Source organism: Apteryx rowi, unplaced genomic scaffold (assembly GCF_003343035.1).
Source record: "Apteryx rowi isolate R43461 unplaced genomic scaffold, aptRow1 scaffold_163, whole genome shotgun sequence".
NCBI lineage: Eukaryota > Metazoa > Chordata > Aves > Apterygiformes > Apterygidae > Apteryx > Apteryx rowi.
Window position 1 is genome coordinate 568586 of NW_020447897.1, and position 7966 is coordinate 576551.

The window sequence follows — 7966 nt, forward strand, 5'->3', positions numbered from 1 at the left end:
CAGATACTGAATGTAATTGTCTTGTGCCTGAACTCACCAGCAAAGTGAAAGCAGAGACCTAGTGCTAAAGATAGAAAACTGTAAACTTGAAGCAAGCGTATAGTTAGGTAGTAGACGGCTAAGACCCTTAGCCAGAACTATTCTTTTGCTCACTTATTCATCTTTCCACACACTGGCATAAATACTGTTTTTCTTYGCTGTATATTGTCTTTTCCCATGTCATATACAGTTTAAGAACTTTAAAGCTATCCGTGGAAGGGTCCCAGTGGCATATTTTTAATCATTCTAAAACATACTTATATTTGCTATGCCTAGACTTTATCACAGTAACCTTTTTCATAAATTTCATTCCAACATGATTTTGATGTTTTTAATTATTTTGAAATTCAGAAGTTGCAGTTGCTTATATAGTCAGCTCCGCGGAGCTTGAGCTGGTGGGTGGATGGGTTAGGAATAGAGAGCAGACCCTCTGTCAGGTCTGAAGTTCAAGAAAGTTGTTGCTTATTGGGGATAATGTATAACTTTTTATATTAAAGATAATAGTATCTATAAAATTAACTCGCACAGTATTTTCAACATTTTATATTCCTTAATAATTAAAAACTACATGARGAATTACATGTCTTGTTACCATATTTTTATTAACTGTGTCAGTCCATAAGCTCCATACATGTTTATTGGAGAATAAAATTAGAGGTACCAGCTATATATTCCCCTTGAGTGGAATTGAGTGTAGTTCTCGGTGCATATTTATGGAATGCTATTACCTTGTCACATTCACTTTAGTCATGTGTATTTAAATGTTTGAAGTGCCTTAGACTCTTGCCATATTTTCAGAATAAAATTTCATTATGCTGTTTTACTCCCCTCCTGTTTTACTTGTGATTTGTCATCATCCAAAAACGCTGTGAATTACAACCGCAGTAGCGAAGCAGGATAGTTTGGTAAGTCAAGGCAGGGAGGACTGGATAGTTCAACCCTTGGGGGGYTGCTGATGTGTGCGGCATCGGTGCCCGAGCGAGCTCTTTCCTGCTGACTGTCGGAGTGAAAAGCTTTGCCCAGATGATCCRCCTTYGCTGGTGTTTGGCTTGCTGTGGAGKTTGGACCATTTGCTGAAYGGGGAGAGAGATCTTCCCTCAAAAGACCTATGCACCTCTGTTCTTCTGTATCCTTCCTCTTCCCCTCTCTAAATCCTCACTAAACAGGTTATCCTACACAGTCCCCTTGGCACAGGGACCCGTTGAAGCCATCCTCCTCCCGCTTGGCGCAAATACGGGCGGCTTGGACTGCGTGAAGTTGCTGTGAGCTCTGTCAGAGCTGGTTTGGTCGGGCTCTGCAGATGCAGTCTGATATTTGTACCAGGCCAGTACCCTGSTGCAAGGGAGCGTCCCATGGGGTGGAGGGACATTTCTCCACGTAGCAGTCCCAAACAAGCCCATCAACATGGAGTACATGACACTGAGACTCACTTCCTCATAAGTTTCAAGTTCACGTAGGATCTGGGTGGGCTTCTGGCTCAATAATATGAGTGAAAGTTTGGTATCGATGACACCAGGATGCTAACGCCAGTCTGATCCCCATCCCTGCTGCGTTCTGCATCTCTTGTCCCTTAAAGTAACCRCTTGTCTTCTTGGGCATCAGCAGCTCTGCTAAAAACGCACAGCGCTGTTCACAAGGGGGGTGAAGCCTGTGTGCGCAAGCTTCAGAGCTGTCCTGGCAGCGCGTCTCTCGTTCTGCAGTGTGTTCCCACAGCGAGCTGAAATGACCACGTTCAGGCCCAAGGGTGAATCCTGCTTTTCTGGCCTTGCTTTCCCACACAGCCATTCTGCATCTGTTACCAGCTCTGACGTAGAAAGCAAAGCAGAGAGCAAAATCTCGCAGCACTTTGCTCCCACGGGGTGATGGGGGCGTGAAGCGGGAGCACTGCTGCCGATGGTCTCCTTGTGTGCTCTTTAGTGCTCAGAAGTGCCAAAATGCTGCTGAAAGGGAGCATATTTGTATACACCATCCTGCAGCAATAAAAGCCGGGGTCGGACTAGACTCGGAAATGTTAATGACTTTCTATCACTGCTACAGCTGTCTCTTTCCAGGCAAACTCATGTGATGACATGGGAGACACGCTCACCACTGTCCGTGACCCATCTTTTTGGGTGCATGGACAGGGCAAGAGTGGCTTTCCTTTCATTTTTATAACTGCTCATCTGTCACCCCTTGCCACAATTTGAATAACTGTTTGGAAAGCAAAAAGAAATCAATCTATCTAGCTTGTTCTTGTCCTCGTGAGTTTAAAACACTTTCTGTGCTGGTGTTACACAAACCAAGCTGATGAAGCAGAGAACAAGATGACTGCTTTAACCACTCTGAAAAAAACTGTTCTATTAAATATACTTTTAATTTCACAGAAAGAACAGTTTACTTGTTTATAGGTGCACGTCTTTATCCAATGGGTTAAGTTCTTATCTAGTGAAGAGACATTTTATTGCCAGAACAGTATCTGGACCTCGAGCAGGTTTCTATTTTCTGTTTTACCAAGAACATGACTTTTATTTAGCGTTGGTTTGACCAGAAACCATTTAGTTGTGCTTCCTGCCATAAGGAAATCAGTAATCATACCTTTGACTCTGGCTTATATCTCATGACAGCAATTTTAAAGCCTGTGGGTCACATAAAAGTCTCCACAGCTACAGATTTTGCTAAAAATAGTTTTTTAAACAAAGATCTTTGTTACTGCACTACTACCTCATTACTGTGCTTCTTTTGCACATATGCATTGTACATATTTGTACATATTGTAGCCTAAGACTAAAAAAATTTTTTAAAAGCCTGTGAATTTAAGTTTTCAGAGTAAAGGGCCATGACTGTGAGGATCTGGATTTCTGCAGGTCCCCTGTCTCTCCCTCCAGAAATCAGTTGGCGTTCTGGGTGTGACTGTCCTTGCAGGGTTTAAAAGGGCCAGTGATTTAGGTATCTAATGACACAGATGATAGAGTTGYCTAGAAGTACCTTAACATGTTTTTAACCATGGAAATGTGCATAGGAAGAGGAATGTGGAAACAAGCATTCTTTCTTTTCTTTTTTTTTTTTGGTAAAGAATTGGTATATCAGAAACCAACATATTGGGGCATAAAAATTTTTTTGAGTGATTGCATTTCTTTCTTATGGCCTTGACTAGCATAAGTCTCAGCAGGAATATAGTAATGCAAGTGAGAATCCCTGACTTYAGGTGCCACTTATCTGGTGAGCACAAGGGTTGGCCCAGCACTGGCCTTCTAGAGCTTTAGAAAATGTCAGGTTAAGCTCTGGACTCTGCATATCTATGTAATATTCAGCTTCTTCCCAAAAGCTCATGCACCATTGCCTTGGGATTAAATCCCTTGTAAAGCAGAGTGCCCCCAGTTTTAGTAGTATGTTAAAGCGGGCCATTGCACCGTGCAGTTAGGGAAGCTGCCAAAAGCAGCCAAAGCTTTGCATATATTGGTTGATGCAGGTGAAGAGTACAGAATAAACTGACTATTTTGCTAAAGCCASTAAAAGTCATCTTTTGCCTAAAATCCTGTTAGGGGAAACTTAATGAATTGAACAGTATAAGCAGTTAAAAAGGAAATAATAGTAATTACTCCCTTAGCATTTTGTTTTCTTTGATGAGCCTCCTGTTGCCAAGAGCTTGACACCTGAGGCAGTTCAGGCTGTGAAAGTCAGGCCCTTTCCCATGAAAATAGTTGGGAGCTTCCTGAGAATGCTTGTATCCGCCAGTGCCCTTTGCAAGTCAAGTTTAATTCCGCCTGTTAATGTTGGATAGCATTATCACAGGTGCTGGGATTAAGGGGTTTACCATGCATACCAGTGCCGGTACTGAACCCCACCATCACCACCACTACCGATCTCGCAGACATTTGCTTTTCAGTTCAGATCAGATGATGAGTGACTCTCAGTATATCCGAGCATGATATTGTCATCATCTTTGAAGTCCAGCTGCCASTGAATTATTTAAAAGCTCTGACACTTTTCTGAGACTGCAAAATACTTCATTGCCTTGTTCCAGTTATACTGTGATGCATTAAATGAAGATGAGTGGTACTTATAATGACCCTAACAGGTAAGAGGTGAGGGTTACTGATACTAGTTTTAAAATGATGGGAATTAGGCAGCACAACAGTTATTTAAATGCACGGACCTAAGAAGCCGTTTTTGCATTCTCTCAGAGGTTTTGTCTTATTGATACAGCTGGAGGAACTGAAGTTGTTTGAGAAATACTATTATGTCTGTTTCTTCTGAAGTTTTGTGGGTTTTTTTTTTTTTGCTGAGAGGCCTGGCTGCTCGGCGTCCAGTTCAGCGGCGGTGCGAGTAATCGCAAGCCTTGGCGTCAGTCCCCRACACGCAGCACTGGCTCTGTCTGCTGGAACGGAAGCGGCCCGAGCTTGGCCGCTGCCTCTCCACGGCTCAACAAGGGCCGCGACGGACGGACCAACCAACTTTGCTGTGGTTCGGTGCACGCCGGTCTGCAAGCTTCATCCTTTCCCGCTCTCGTGCCTGCATCCAGACCGAACCACACAAAACCCAACTACGGACGTAACTCGGGCTGTGTCCCTGGGGCTCAGCTCAAACGCAGATGCACGGGCCGGCCTCTGAGAGCCTGAAGGAGCAGGCCAGGCTGGAGCGAAGAGGTCAAGGAACAGTGCTGGAAAACATAAATGGAGGATTTTGTACTAGACACCGTTAGAAAGGGCCAAAATGAGATCAGAGGAAAGGTATTCCCACATCCAGGCTTGTTCCATATTTCAGCTGGGAACTGTTAGATTATTGCATTTCCCTGCTTACAGCCTAATGGAAAGGCCCAGTGAAGTCACCGAAAAAATTCCTGCTGACTTCAGCTAACTTTGGCTGCTGTGACTCTGTGCACGCATAAGCTGAGCAGAAGTGTCTGCTTGGAGGTGAGGTATCTGATTGCTGTCCTTTCTCCTTCAGTTGTTCCACGTGCTGTTTAGTTGGTTTGGCAAAAGACCCAGCATATCCGTATCTCATCCCTTCCCAGCAAGTACCGCTGGACAGGGAGGTGCTCGTAAGGAGCTGCAGAACTGCGTGCTGTCAGCAAGGATGCTTGGGAACCTCTGTGGCTCCTGCACAGCAATGCAGGAAACACCACAAAAATTTCTTGTGAAGATGGTTGTAGCAGCTTCTCCTAAAGGTAACTGTAAAACTGCACGTCTCTTTTCTGGTCAGGTTTTAAGGCAATGGGAGCAAAGCATGAGAGCAAATGATGATGAAAGTGGCACTGCCTTATGGCTATATAAGTAAGTAAATTGGTCAATATATCAGACAGTTCTTTGTTATAGATAATTAACAAACTCAGTGCCTCAAAAGCTCTGTTGTAGGTGTTCCATTTCCTTAATGATATGCACTTCCAGCTTTTCATGTTGAAATCAGAAAAGTTAAGCCTGTTTCCCCACACGCCCACCCACTCCACACATGATCCCTGAAGAGATCTCACGAATGAGAAGCTCATCTTGGAAAAACAGAGGCCTCCAGGCAGTTTGTACTTGCGAGCACTTAACTAGGGTCCTGAAAGGTCAGGGGCAAGCTTGATGGACGTTTCTTTCCTCTCTATCACTTTATCCACCTGCACTTTGTTCCTTCAGCCAGTTCTACTGCCCYGGGTGAGTGGCACTCTTTGCCCATGGTCATTGGCTAACCAGCGCAGCCAGCAACAACAAAGTTAAATTGCCTTTTAAATAATCCTTACAATATAAAAGTGCCCTTCAAAGGCCTCTACAGTAAACACCTGCAAATAAGGGCATCATTATGCAGTGTATTATTAAATAAATTCTGCCATGAATAGCAGGAGTCACTCTCCATGTCTTCTAGACACCACTATGACCATTTGCATAATTATTTCCCAGATAATATAAGGGGTAGCATTTTTTCATTATATTTTCATTTCATTTTCATTTTTCATTATATTTTCATTATTATTTGCATTATAAAAGCAGTGCACATGCTTTTATATGAGCTGTAGAGTGCAGATCTGAATGCAAGTAGCAAAGGGACATTTCTGGGAGATATACAGGTAATATTTTTCTTCAGCTCCCCACTTAATGGCGTTAGCCACAGTTGTAGAAATAGCCCTTGCTGCGTTCTTCCTGAGGAGCTTTGGCTAGACACAGAAATGAAAGACTAGCTCATGTTCCCTCAATATTACAGTCATTCCTCATGCAGCCACATTAACTTCACTGATCTAAAGATAAGTCATTTTTTTTTGCATGCCATGGTGAAGAGGCAGATTATTAAAGATCCTCTTGTAGTTCTTGGCCTTAGTATCACATCACTCTTTCAGGGAAAAAAAAAACACTTGCTGTCTATGGCAGTCATACTGTGGTGTCCCTGCATAGCTCCTGGGCATCTTCTGGGGCCAGAGGAACAACTTCTCTCAGTCCCAGAGGCAGGTGAGACCTACAGGCCAGCCAGTTGTAGCCCCTTGGTACTGGGGAGATGTGATCAGGCAGGAGCTGGCCCAGGAAATGGCCTTCCCCTAAACTGCAGTCATTCTTGCAAATTTATCATGAGAATTTTCCAGACCAACCACAGGTATCTGCTCAGAGGCCCTTTATTGTGGTGATTTAATCTACATGACTAACTTGGCAGGAGAGGCAAGAAGCACATTAATGCCTTCTGCAGTGGATACTGATTTGGGAGGATTGTGAGCCGAGCAGCTGCACAAAGAGATTGAGAGAGAGATTAGAAACATGGGCTGATAATAAAATGAGATTTGGTTTAGGAAAATAGACTAAAAAACAACTGAGGAAAAATAATGCAAGTTGGTGGGAGTGGGAGAAAGCTAGAAAGCTGTAACGCTGAAAGAGAACTTGTCTGAGAGTGAATTAAGCAAATGATGAAAGCAAAAATGGTCTGGGAGGGTTTTCTGGCCACTTCACATGGACCTTGGAAGGTGTAATGCAACTGGGTTTTTGGCCAGTGTGTCCCCAGAAAGACAGATCCAAGTGCCACCACCATACACCTAATCAGCCACGGTTGTTAACAAGCTGCAAGTTGAAGTTAAGGTAGAAGTTTACATGGATGCTTTCGCTTTTTTAAGAGACAAGTTCTGGAAGTAAGGAAGGTAAAACATACTGCAGTATGTGACTACTGAAATAACGAGCAGCACAGATGATTTGCAAAGGGGAAATAAAGCAAAGAGATACAGCTAAAAGTGAGAAAGTGTCTCAGGTTAGCTCTGTAAAAACTGGGTTTTAGTGCTTGGTAAGGCTGGATCAGTTTTTTAATAAACGTGAGCTTGTCAGCATCTCTGTGTATTGTGACACAAGGTCATTTCATGTTCTGGTCCTGATATAACATCAGCATTTATTCAGGACTGGGTCAGGAATAGGAGACACATGTAGATACATGAAAATGGTCACATGTATTTGTGCATCCCTGAAAACATACTACAGAAAAGAAATTATATCCCTCCTTTAAGCTGTGTGAACAAAATATCCAGCTCGTTTCCATAGTGAAGGACTTTTTGATCTCTTCTTCAGCCTGAACAACCCGCAAGGAAGGTCCTGGATGCTCCCTGCTGGTTCTCCTCCCCAGCTGCCCCTACCGCACCGGCTACTTCTTTGTGGAGCAGGGAGACGCCTACAGACAGGATAAATCCCATACTACTGCAAGCACTTAGAGAACAAACCTGGCCTCTCACAGGGCAGTTGCCGTACTTGCTAGTATTCCAGTATTGTTTCACTTATTTTTTAACTTTTTTTAAAGCCTCATTCAACTGCTGACATTTCGGAGCCTGTATGTATGAGCTGGCATACGCAAAGTCCTGTTCTTAAATACATATTTTCTATAACTTAACTTTGAAACCCACTACTTTCAATGCTTGTCCCCAGGTTTTCTGCTTACAAGGAAGCCTAGCAATATTCTCCTGAGATCTGAGACTAGCAGCTGGAAAAATGCCGTAGCCCATGTCTTA